Source organism: Eubalaena glacialis, chromosome 12, assembly GCF_028564815.1.
Source record: "Eubalaena glacialis isolate mEubGla1 chromosome 12, mEubGla1.1.hap2.+ XY, whole genome shotgun sequence".
In the NCBI taxonomy this organism is placed as follows: Eukaryota; Metazoa; Chordata; class Mammalia; order Artiodactyla; family Balaenidae; genus Eubalaena; species Eubalaena glacialis.
The window spans coordinates 1151986-1165856 of record NC_083727.1 but is presented as its reverse complement, the minus strand read 5'-3'; positions in this window follow the sequence as shown (position 1 = coordinate 1165856).

The window sequence follows — 13871 nt, the reverse complement described above, 5'->3', positions numbered from 1 at the left end:
GCGGGAGAGGTGAGAGTAATCTAATCTACTGACTATTTGTTCCTCGTAAGTGTTACCTTCTTTTTTTTTTTTTTAACATCTTTATTGGAGTATAATTGCTTTACAATGGTGTGTTAGTTTCTGCTTTATAACAAAGTGAATCAGTTATACATATACATATATCCCCATATCCCCTCCCTCTTGCGTCTCCCTCCCACCCTCCCTATCCCACCCCTCTAGGTGGTCACAAAGCACCGAGCTGATCTCCCTGTGCTATGTGGCTGCTTCCCACTAGCTATCTATTTTACGTTTGGTAGTGTATATATGTCCTTCTTATTTAAGTTGACTGGGGGGAGATGCATGTGGCACAGAACACGCCATTCTACCTCCACCTCAAACACGTCCCGTGAAATACCTGAAAAGAGAGCCAGCCGCCAGCGGCACCTCTGTTCCCATCACGGCCCCGGCGTCTCTTCAGAGTTGGTGCAACCAGTGCAAAAATAGGCATCCTGTATTTTGATGTCATGCACCAGACACTGAGTTGGGTGCTTTAGTTACATTATCTTTGTCACTCTTCAGTGAGCCTGTACGAGGCATGCTCCTTTCTTATCCAGGCTCTGGAGGGGCTGCAGGTCTTGCTTTGAGAGCCGTGGTCACAGCACCACCCCTGAGTCCTCTCCCCCAAGTCAGGTCCCAACCTCCCTGCAGGCTACACAGCTGCTTAGAGAAGCCGCGGCTTCCGGAGTCCTCCCAGCTCCTTGTCTGGAACGTCACCACACGTTTCCCCCTCACTGCCTGGGACCGTCGTGCAGCTGCTTGAGATTTAACATTGAGCTTTTTAAACGCCAAGGACTCCTGGTGTCAGGACGGAACCCTTCGGGGCCTGTTACCATCTTGGGGTTCCTGCTTGGATGGAAGCAGGTATATCATCAGAGAGGTGGGATTCTTCCCTCTACCCGACCCAACGTTGGAAGATGTGGAGGATGCAGGTACTAGAGACACACGTAGTGGTGGTACCCAGTGAGCAGGCTTGAAGGTGTGCAGACAGCTAGGACTCAGGCGCCAAGGAGCAATCCAGTTGTCTCCGTGCTCAGGACTTTCTGGTGACTTTTCTCTCCAAGGAGAAGATGACCTTCCTCCAGGGGAGATGGGAAGAAAGCCGTGACATTGACCATCAATGTTCCCCTCCCAGAGTTTCCCTAAAAAGGAGGCGAGCACGTATTTGACACCACTGGGATGCCAGCTAAACAGTGCAACAGATGTTGGAGCGATTCTTCCTCACGTGAAAGGATGGCCTTGAAAAAGGGAATCATCTGCCAGCACTGACTCTGTGTCTGTACTTTCTAATTTCCTGGTTGAGAGGCAGCTACACAACCAGATGAGCCGGCTGAGAGTCCGTCAGAGAGCGGGGCGAAAGGGGGGATGGGAAGGACTCCGTGGTGGAGCCACTGGGGGCGTGGAACTGGGTTGAGCTCAGGCAGCACAAAGGTGGGGCCGAGGTCAGGAGAGGGACCCGCCCAGAGACCCAGAACAGGGGCTCAGCTGGGCCTCCTGGGAGATGCCGTTCCAGAGCAGGGCTCTTTGGGGATCAGGGGATCCCCGACCACAGTCTCTGAACGAGGTGTCCTCTGCTCCTCCCTCCCCTGAGGCCACACAGCCCGGTGTGGATTTTGAGGGAACCAGAGACACTTGTGGACTGTTTCTACCCCCGTAGAGAATGGGCGCCCTGGCCCACAGGGACCTGCTCGCCATGGGGATACCACAGCACCGAGGACTGGGCTGGGCATCCGGTAGGCGCAGAATGCACGCTTCTCCAATGAATTAATCGGTGAGATCACGGCAGCTGACGCATCACTAAGGTGCCCTGGAGATTCCAGTCTGCTTTATTTCCTCACAGACGTCACCACCATCCGCCATCACCTTATCATTTGTCCAGGTGTGTATTATCTCACCCCCATCCCAGGATTCACCGTCCACAGGGACAAGGTCTGTTTCTATCTTCTTAGCCTCTGCATCCTTCCTGGCCAGAGCAACGCTGCGCACATATAGGAGTTCAGGAATGGGTTGAATAAATTAAAGACAGGAGGGAATGAATGAGCAGTCATCTAGATCTGAGATGGGAACTCCTGTGATCCACAGAGTGAGTCATTGTGGGGAGAGCTGGCGTGGGTGCAGGGAGGCAGGTGCTTCTCTGTGGCTGTGCAGCGCTGGGGGCAGGTTCCCGCAGGGTCCGGGGGAGCTCACGGAGAAGGTGCATCCGGAACGTCTGCGGGAGAGGGAGGGCCCGGGGGGAGGCACGGTCGCAGCCCTGACTGCAGTGCCCACGACGGGACGAGAGACACAAGTTCAAATACCACTCGGAGGGAGAAAAAGGAGACGCGGGGTAAGACGCGTAGCATAATCCCACTTATGTGAATTAAGACACATGTAATAAACTAAATATTTCACGTGTAAACACGGATATCCAAGGGCATGTATGAAACGCATTCCATCGGGGCCGTGTGACGGGGCAGGAAAAGCAGTGGGACCACGAGGAGGGGAAAGTGACAAACGAGGCAAGAGAGGAGGGGGCGCCCCTGGGGTGCCGGCCCAGCTGCACCTACTGTGCACAGAGTCTGTGGTCCCCTCGCCCGCCGCGGGGAGCTGAGCGGGTGGCCCCAAACCCAGGGATTATACGTTGACTTGCTTCCTCTAAAAAGAATGAAATTACCCCGAATTGGGACCTCCCTTCCAGCACGGGCAGGTGTGGGTAGGGAAGCACATTTGTAGATTCTGTTCTGAACAAACAAAACACACTCCAAAATATTCAGAAAAACAAATGGCCTGGTTTTAATAGATTTTTTTTACTGTTCCATTTTGATCCCTTACAATTCTATGTCACATACTTGTTGTCATCTGGTGCTATGCCTGTGGCGTGGAGATAACTCCTCGTAACCTGTGGCGTCTATTCCGTGGTCATGGGATAAGGCTGGGCCTTTGAGGTGGGTTCAGAGCCGCCACCGAGGAATCATCCGACAAACCAACTCTTCAGCAGCTGAGTGCTGCTCGGAAGAGAAGAATCAGTTCTCTGATCAGCAAACACAAACAAACAAGACCTGACACAGAGTGTGAGGTCAGCACATTATGAAACTCCATATGCCTTCTAAATGAACAGAAATACAAGTTTGGAAGAAATCGTGGGCAATAAATTGGGGTCAGAATATAACCACACATTTTCCATGAAGATTAATTTTTTTTTTTTGTCTGCACCGTGCAGCTTGCAGGACCTCAGTTCCCCATGAAAGCCCGGAATCCTAATCACTAGGCCACCAGAGAACTTCTGTGAAGATTATTTTTTTTTATATTTTTAAAATTGAAGTATAGTTGATTTACAATGTTGTGTTAGTTTCAGGTGTACAGCACAGTGATTCAGTTACCTATGTATATGTATGTATATATATATTCTTTTTCAGATTCTTTTCCCTTATAGGTTATTACAAGATATTGAGTATAGTGCCCTGTACTATACAGTAGGTCCTTGATGTTTATCTATTTTATATATAGTAGCATCTATCTGCTACCCCAAACTTCTAATTTATCCCTCCCTGACCTTTCCCTTTTGGTAACCATAAGTTTGTTTTCTATGTCTGTGAGTCTATTTCTATTTTGTAAATAAGTTCATTTATTTGTATCTTTTTTTTTAGATTCCATATATAAGTGATATTATGTGATACTTGTCTTTGCCTGGCTTACTTCACTTAGTATGACAATCTCTAGGTCCATCCATGTTGCTGTAAATGGCATGATTTCATTCTTTTTTTATGGCTGAGTAATATTCCATTGTATATATATACCACATCTTCTTTATCCATTCATCTGTCGATGGACATTTAGGTTGCTTCCATGTCCTGGCTATTGTAAATAGAGCTGCAATGAACATTGTGGTACATGACTCTTTTTGAATTATGGTTTTCTCTGGGTATATGCCCAGGAGTGGGATTGCTGGGTCGTATGGTAGTTCTATTTTTAGTTTCTTAAGGAACCTCTATACTGTTCTCCATAGTGGCTGTATCAATTTACATTCCCACCAACAGTGCAAGAAGGTTCCCTTTTCTCCACACCCTCTCCAGCATTTGTTGTTTGTAGATTTTCTGATGATGCCCATTCTAACTGGTGTGAGGTGATACCTCATTGTAGTTTTGATTTGCATTTCTCTAATGATTAGAGATGTTGGGCATCTTTTCATGTGGCTCTTGGCCGTCCGTATGTCTTCTTTGGAGAAATGTTTATTTAGGTCTTCTGCCCATTTTTTTGATTGGGTTGTTTGCTTTTGTGATATTGGGATGTATGAATGAAGATTAATTTTTTAAAGTGTGTTTTTTATGGCCATAAGGGCTTCTTTAAGAAATGAAGATAGCCGAGGGTGATCAAGAACAATGAGGTCAATCTCGCAGCTACTTTTGTGGTCTGAGCTGGCCTGAGCTGTCACCTAATCCCCTGTGTTCATGACTGCTCTGCTCTGCCCCCCTCCTGTTCTTCCCCCTCCCCCTGCCTAGTGCATCCTCCCACCTTCTCTGCACAGAGTGAACCCTGACAGGACAGAGCCTCACGTTACAGGCTGTCAGCTTCTTTCCTCTCTGCTTTTTTTACTCCATGGTTTCTAAAGAGTTGATTTTATGCATTTTCCCCCTGAAGTAATACTTCTTATTCATAATGGGGAAGAAATGGTAAAAGTAATGAAGATGACAGTATCTACCCAATTGGGTACTAACCAAAGATCTTTACATATATTATCACGTTATTATCCCTCTGGGAAAAAATATTATTCCCACTGTAGGAAATAGGACTCAGGATTAGGAAACAGACTCAGAGAGGATCGTAATCCGGCCAGTGTCACACAGTTAGTTGACACGGCGATGAGGACTCACACTTAGGTTGGCCTGACCCCAAAATGCACACTTTTAACATTATGTGAGAACAGCGCCCTTTCTAATGAATAACATTAGTGTATCGGTGAGGGTTCAACCAGAAACGCAGGCAGGTGTGCAAGTGTGTACACACAGGCGTATGTATAGGTGCAGGGGTGTGGCTCTGTCTTGGGAGACTGGCTGACACACCGCAGGACGTGGGGAGGGGGTCTCTGTAGGGCTGCCGTTGTCAGCCTTGAAGTCCGAGGGCAGGCATGCGGGGAGGGCCCCAGCCTTCTTCCCCTCCTCTTGCTGGGACCAAGTCACACGGCCGGTCCCTTGGAACAGTGGCTTTGACCTGTTTAAGCCAATTGCAAGGCTACAAATTACTTACTCTTTAAACCTGTTCTGAAAGTGGAATTCTGACCTTCCCAGGGAGCGTCTTGGTAGATGTGCCATAGAGAAAGCTCGTTACTAACGGGAGGCCTCCTTCACCCCCTATCCTTCTTTAGCTCCTGTGGCTTGGAGCCTAAAATAATTCTGATGCATTAATTCATTGATTAATTCATCTGATAGAGTTTGTTGAGTGCCCACCACGGCCCAGTGCTCTGACAGACACTGGGAACAGGTACAAAGAAAACAGACCCTGACCTCACGGGACTTGCGGTCCGGTGAGGAAATAACCCAGTTTCTATTTGCTCCTCTGCATCGCACCTTCAGGGCTTTTTGGAACAAGATGTGGAAAATTACTTCCAAAAGCTCAGGAGCCCAACAACCCCCATGAGAGGTCCTGTTATCATAGATTTTCCTGAGTAGAAAGTCACCTTAATTTCACTCTCCTCCAGCAGAAGTGTGATTATCCTTCTTCTACAAATTCTCTGTCTGTGAAATCTGTGTGATTTTGCTTTTAATTCCCAGCATCTTTCTCTACTGCCTGCCTCCAGACTTTGCTCTCAGAAGGCTGAAGTTTGGAACAATACTGGATTGGTGATGATGAGGGGAATTCTCTAGGTGCACGAAGGTTGTTAATGTTTGCCTGGTGGTGTGGGAAGGAATGCATTTCAGAAGGAGCGGTTATAACTTATTCAGTCAGACACTCAGAAGTCTTCACTGAGTATCTGCTCTGTTCCAATGTGGATAATACACAAAGTCTGCCAACAAAGAGTCTACCATCTTGAAAGCGTGTCCAATGGGCAGACTCTTGTCACACAGACTGCACTGCGTTCTAGGCTAGAAATAATGTGCCGGGTGCTATGGGAACCCAGAGATGGATGGGATGCAAAGTAAGGTGCTGTGGGACCAGACCAGGCCATCCCTTGACACAGCCTCACGTGACTCACAACAGCACTGGTGCGATATTCTCACACCTCTCGTGTTCACAGGTAAGGAAACGGTGGCTCTTCTAAGTGGTCAAGCTGATTCCATGACACCACCCTCCTACCCTCAGGGCCTTGGGGTGAGAACAAATGGTAGGAAATTATAGAGATAAATGAGACGCTGGGAGAAGACCCCTTTGGTCATTTGTACTCCAGGAGACGGAAGGGGGTCTGAGAAGCTACCCTCTGTCACTCCGTGCCCCCAGAGAGGGGCAAAGGGGACTTTTAGGATCCGCTGGGCCAGGTGCTCCTGGGTACCTGTTCTCGGTCATTTCCAAGGCAACAAGGAAGATGGCAGGTAGTCATTTCAGTAGCAACCAAAGTCTACATCTCCCAGTGGAGCTTCTCACAGGGAAGCAGCAAAGGGCCTTTGGATTCAGGGCAAGGATGGATGTGATGTTTCACCCTCCAGGCCCAAGTGTCCTTAGTCTTGGGCCACGAAGGAGAGAGAGGCCAGAAGATATGAAGAAGCTGTTGTGATACAGAACTTGCTTGGGAGTGAAAATATGCAAAATGAAATTCCTCAATCCTCTTAAGTACGTAATCCCAGAACCTTGTTGGAGGAATAACAGACAAATAAGTAATAAGAAAACTCTCCTAAGAAGCTGAAAATGTGCTCTGTATGATGAGTAGGGGAGCACATTTAAACAGGTCAAACCTCCCCAAGTCCAAGGTTGGAATCACATGACCTGAAGCCCTGGCCTGGGAACACTTCTCTGCCAGGCATCCTTCAAGTTTCACTACAGAAAAAGAAAACACTGCAGTATATTTCCAGCCAACTTAGGCTTTAACAAGAACCAAGAGCCCACAAAACCACTGGAAGAGCTGGAGGAGCAGAAATCGGGGGCCACCACGTGTGTTTGTGTCCATTTGGTCACAAGCTAAGAGCCTGAGTCCGGAAGGCCACCTCCACCTACATGTGGAGAGGAGGCAGAAACCACTGCTGGAGCCGAGGGGGGGTCAGGGCCGCCATGCAGGGATACAGGTGCCAACTTTAAGCCCACGTGCTGCCTCTCGTCCACAGCCTGCTGGCCAGGACACGTGGGAAACGTCTCCAGGCCCGCGGCCCATGCTGGAGGTGAAGCACCCTTCTCAGCCAGTCGGTCCTGCAGAGAAAAACCACAGTGCGTGAAGGCATCCTTGGTCTTCAGTGAAATTACTTTTCTTCTCTTCTCTCTAGAACAGCTCCAGACTTGGGGGAATTAAGAACAGAGTTACAAATACTTTTTGGTAGGACTTAGTTTTCTTGTGGAGCTCTGGTTGAGAAAGGCTGGCTGAAGAACACAGGGACTCAGAAAAAATGCTGATTGCTAATAAAAATTATCTAGCATAATCTACCACGTAAATAATGAAATCATGCTTTAGAAATTATCTGTTGAGCGTATACTATGAGAAAAGTCCTTTATTGGGCTTCTAAGAAATTTGGCTAATTGTATTGTCCCTCGTGAACATGTACGTTCATATATATTAATAAAATATGTATAATTATATATTCATTTTATATATATATATATATACATGTTTTTGCAGGGTTAATATTTATATGAACTAATTAGTAGGATGAAAACAGTCCTGAATATGAAAACTCTTCTGAAAGCAGTGAAGATGGAGTCAGCAGACATGAGATCACCTGTGGGAAGGAGATGAAGACACAGGCTCCAGGGGACCTGAGGGCCAAGGTCGCGGAGAGAAGCTGGAGAGAATAAAGGGCTTTTTGGAGCAGCTCTCAAAGACCAACAATAAAGTTAGGGGAAGAATTAGCTTAAAAAAGTCATTTTTTTGATGAAACCAAAATGGTTACCCACATAGGGAAAAACATTCTGCTTCTCCAGAAACCAAAAAGTATTACCTTGGTCTTGATATTAGACGGCAAAAATTACAAGTGTCACAAAACTGGAATTCTATAGTTAAGGGTTTAAGAAAAGAGCCCCACACACCAAGACAGAGCGTGCTGGCGGGAGGAGATTGGGATCCGCATTCTTTGTTTTTGCTGTCGTTGCATTTGGGGACAGTTTACTAAATCCAGTGACTTGTTAAAAACTGGATTCCCTGCACTAGAATAAAGCCGGTTCCGTGCTTGAGCGGCCATGTGGCGCCTGTGGCAGCATCGCCCCGGACGAGAGGAAAAGGTGGGTCCTTGGCCAAGTCCCCCTCTTCCTCCCTGTGCCATCAGCTGACGTGAAGAGTGCAGGGTGGGCATTGGGGGCAGGAGGGTCTGTCCCACCTGGAAGGGACAGTCCCTGACTTACCTGGTCCTGGTTAGGCTCCAGGTAAATCAGCACTTTTCATGCAGCATCTCACTTAGTCCTCTGATAGCTCAATAACCCAGTGAGTTAGTGACTGTATCTCCTTGTTTGGGAAGAGGGTAGGGGCGCACGCAGAGGGGACTTGGAGCTGGCGGTCGGCCTCCAGGGCACCTTGCTGAACACTGCACACTACCCGCCCTCCAAGTGTAGGGACACCAGGAGATCCAGAGAATGAGAAACTGGTGCTTTTAAATCACAGGGAGCCACTAGTGTGCATCAGGGCTGAGACGCCTGCAAAGAGGCCATGGGGATGCCAGGAGTTCTGTGGCTGCCGGCCCCCAGCCGTTGGGCCATGGTGGGGATTATGTAACACATAACCCCTGTATTCACAGTGAGATTACTCCCCGCCATGTGGTCCTGCAACAGCCCCTAATGATTCTTCACTTAGAGCCCGTCTAAATCTTGTACGCCCCTGAATTCCCTCAGACTGGAAAGTGCTTTTGAACAAATTGTGTGGGTTTTTTTTACAATTTTTATTGGAGTATAGTTGATTTACAATGTTGTGTTAGTTTCAGGTGTACGGTGAATTGAACCAGTTATACATATACATATATCCACTTTTTAAAAATTCTTTTCCCATATAGGTCATTACAGAGTATTGAGTAGAGTTCCCTGTGCTATACGGTAAGTCCTCATTAGTTATCTATTTTATATATAGTAGTCTGTATATGTCAATCCCAATCTCCCAATTTATCCCTCCCCCATGTCCCCCCCTGGTAACCATGAGTGGTTTTACCAGAGCATGATCATTGATTGGTTAAAAGAAAACTTGGAGGACTTGGGGTCCAAAAGCATGGCTCATCACAGACAGACTCCAGAGTATCTGTCCACAGATTGTGGCAAAATAGGGACTTAAAGTGGCATCTTGAGGCCAACAGCTGGTGTGAAGCCCATGGGATCCCAGCAACAAAGGCACAGACTTGGGGACCAGAGCACCTGCTTCGAGTCCTGAGCTGTGACCTCAGGCAAACTACTTGGACTCCCTGGACATCAGCAATATATTATGCATATAATATTACACAATATTACATGATATGTTGTATTATCCAATATACAATATACAGAGGCCCCTCATATATTATTTCATTTCACTTGCTTTATTTTCAGAAAAAAAGCAGATTTTTTCCCCTTTTAGGGGTCTGGTTTTGCAGGAATGTAGCAAAATTATCTATAAAAATGAATGCGTGATGCCATTTCATGTTTGACAGAATGGAATTCTACCTTCGTCAAGGCTGGCCTCTGCGGTGAGCACCTAAGCGGTCAGCCTAAGGGGCCGGCAGGGCGGTGTCCCTGAAGGAGGGTGGCCGGGGGCTCACTCTGGCAGCGCGAACCCCAGCTGCAGCCCCGGGACCCCCCCCCATCACCAGGTGGGGCCCTCAGGCCGTTCCTCTCTCAGGGCTCCATCAAGGCAGGAAGCAGGTGTGATGGGAACCAGCAAGCCCATCCTGAAAGTGAAAACTGCATGGACTTAAACACGTGTTTGTAGTCGACCGAACAAGTTGTTCTGTGAATTCTGATATCAGTGTATTTACCAAGGAGTCCAGGGGCAGGGCCATCCTCTCCTGGCCAGCCACGCACAGGTGTGTTCATTGATTTGCTTCCCATTCCAGCGTGGAGACTCCCTCCCTTCGCTGTGCACTAAGAGTAGCCCCAGGATAGCTGCCACGGCCAGCCTTTTGGAGTGCGCGTCTCCTCTACCTTGTGTGTTTCGTCACTCACCTCCAAGCCTCACTGGTACCCTCACCTCTTCTCAAACGCTCCTCACTGCCTGGCCTTCCCTCCCCCATCACCTGAAATGGACTGGCTCCTTCCAGCCATGCAGACGTCAGGTCAAATGTCACCCCCAGGAAGGTCTCCTCTGACCTCTCCAGAGGAAGTAGCTACCGGGTCACTGCAGATCTCAGTGTCCAGTCTTAATCCTCCTAGCGGAGCACACAGTCAGAAGACATTTCATTGTCCCTCATTTGTTTTGCGATATAGCCAACATCAAAGCGGAAACCAAATTCCTGAAAAGTCAGCTGTGTCCCCAGGGCCAGGACAAGGTCCCAGCAGGCCTTTGGTTGAATAGACTGGATTATGTGCTGTATATGTAATAGTAGGCCTGAAGAGACAAATCGATGTCTGTCAGCCTTTCGATTTTTTTCCTAAGTAACTGCTTGAATACTCTTTTTAATCATAGAAACCATCTTTGACACTATTTTTCAGAATCAAGGAATTTCTTCACATCCTACGGTTTGGATTTTATCAGATCAGAGGAAGATCCATTCCCAAAGACAGACTTTCCCAGTCAAAAGATTTCTAGGCCTTCAGGAGTCCTTCTGCCAGGTCCCCAGGCTTTGGAGCCGCTGGTGAAAAGCCGCTCTGCGTCAACGAATGCATATGTTTTCAATTGTTTTCGTCTTCTATCACCTCACAACCAAGTGATGCCAGGGCCTTGCTTTCGATTATTAAAGAGCCAGGATCACTTTCTCAGACTATTTTAAAAGTGAAGAGAAGGGTTTCCAAACAGAGTTATACAGTGTTTTCTTCAAGCACACGTGTGCATTTCATTCCAAATCCTACCCAACTTCAGTGACCTCTTGTGCTCACCTATTGTCCATGGTTAATTAGCAGTAGGGATCCTGTGTCATTAAAAAGAGGCCTCATTCTAATGGAGAAATTTATTTACCCTCAGGAACTTTTATTGTGGGGTGTGTTAAGAAATGTTTGTGATGATGATATGAGAAAATCATATGCAATAATAAAAACTAATGTAATAAAGTAGATTTTAAAATTCACATTTAAGCAGGTGCAGCGTGATGCCGTGAAAGACCCTGGGGTCTTGCTCAATCACAGCCGGGTTTCCGCCAGTTCCAAGGCTCCTGACCTGGTGCTCTTCGCGCAAGTTATTTAATTGCTCTGAATCCGTTACTTCATCAGTAAAAACGGAGATGGTAGTGGGTATCCCTGGACTTCAGGTGACGATTATGCACAATTAGACGTGCAGTGTCACATGTGTGCTCTGCTTCTCTGCAGGCTCTTGTTTCACTGCAGTGCACGGCAGGGACAGGCTCGGATTTCGGCTCCTCTCCGCAAACCACCACCCACCGTCTGACTCACATCTCTTCCAAAGGGCTTCCTAGTTGGGGCATTTATTTTACAATGATGGAATGAGTGGAAAATACCAATTACAGATCAATTTAGAAATGCCAGATATGACCCCTTATTTTTCTTTGTGCTTTGTCAGGCATTCAATGAGACATAAGCAGCAATTTGAAGGATATACTATTTGAGACTGGCTCTGACATGAGATAAAGGAAGATGTGTGTACTGACATTCGAGGCCTAAGGGATTTTTCCATTAAAGTTAAGTTATTGTCAGATCATCCACCAGATATTTCCCTCCTGTCCTCTGGAAAGACTCTGCGCCCAGAATTGTCAGATTTAGGAAACAAACAAACACACACAAACAAACAGGACACCCAGTTAAATATCGGAGAGGCAATGAATAATTTTGAGACATGCTTATACAAATAATAAATTCATTGCTTACCTTCACTTGAAATTTACCTGGGTGTCCTGCACTTTATCTGTCAAACCTATCTGCATCCCACGAGGCCCTGGGTGGCCTGTTGGCTTATGGAGCAGAGCCCAGCTCACCCTCGAGGTTGAAGGTGTAGCCATAACGTCTATCATCTGATTCCCAGATAAAGTCAAAGTTTCTCAAACTGAGATCCACAAATGTAGCCTCAGAGATGATCATGTATTCTAGAGGAATTTTTAAGTTTACTTCAAAGATTATCTAATAAAATTAGTCTAAGACATTCTAAAACGCCTATGTGACTACTTACATCCAAGTAATGCTGTGCCGTCATTGTTCAATTTGCCTTTCTTTTTGTATTTGTCATCAAATTGTCAGCAATACTACCCAAAGAGTAACTCAGCACAGGAGAGGAGGACAGAGGGTTTCTGTGACTCACAATGCACTCCGTGGGTGTGAAGCTGTGTGATGCTGTGTGCATGGGGCAGAGGGGGGTTGACCAGTAGTCTGAGTCAGGAGGCATGGTTGCACAGGTCGGGGCAGGTGGGCAGGGTCCAAGACAACATGCCCTGCCGCCGTTCAGGACCACGTCACAGCTCAGCCAGCCAATCTTAGCAAAGCAGTATCGCTCATCACAGTAAGTTAATATTGTCCGTTTGAATTGTATTGGTGTTGTAACTTGTATTTATTTTCTAGTTGTATAAGAATTAAAAGAATAAGGATTTTACATCTAACTATCTATTGGTATATTTCATGTAACATTATGAGCAAAAATCATTGATCACAGTACTGTGGGGTCTATGAGATTTACTTTCTCCTTTTAAGGACTGCGACACTTTACCTAATTATGAGACTTATGGCTGAAGTGACACACAGGCCTCACCTGCTTCTGTTTGTTTGTCTGTTTGTCTAGTTGCTGCACCATGTTTTCTTAGGTCAAACTGCCAAGCTCAAGAGGTTCCTTCAGGCAGCAGGAGGCGGGGTGCTTGCCATGCCCAGTGTCTTCTGTGTGACTCTCTGTTGGTGCTGAGGGTCCCATGGAGATGGGGGAAGAAAGGAAAATTCCCCTCACCATCCTGTGCTGCTGTGGCGGAAAGACCCTAGCGGTGGATGAACTCCAAGCACAGGGCTGGGTCCCACGTGGATGCTGGTAAAGGATAGGGCACCTGTGTGCTCTGACTGTATCTCTGTATCTGCCCCCGGAGGTGCAGGATGGGCTGACCTACAACCTGAGTTCCTAGAAGCCAAAATAGTGGAACTGTTTGCAACGTCAATATCTATTTTTTTGTAAAAAACCAAGACAAGTGGAACACCAAAGTGCTGACATTTAAAAAAGGAATTATAAAACATTTTTTTCCAATTTTCAAATCTAGTTGGAAGATTTTAGTTCTCTTCTTGAAATGTTAAAAAAAAAAAAGCAAGTTCAGATCAGTTCATCCATCTCTTCCAAACAGGATTGTAAAGAAAACCAAAGGACATGAAACCACAGAAGTATGTTAACGTGCATCACAGATGTGACGGAACCCACAAGGCAGGACCTTGGCTTTGGGGTTGAAACCTCACTCTTCATCATACATCTTGAACTTGACTCCCATACTATCTCTCTTTCCATCTGAGTTTAAATTACATCTATTCCAGTATTTTTCAAAGTGTTAATTTTAATGCTGCAGTGGTTGTTTTTTCTCCAGAGCCATCTAGGTTTTCGGCTGAACACACTTACCATGGCTGTAAAAAGTTTTGTTTAACTGTGTTGACTACTGACGTTTTTGAAACAAAACTTACACAAATACAGTCTGTGTTCAGCT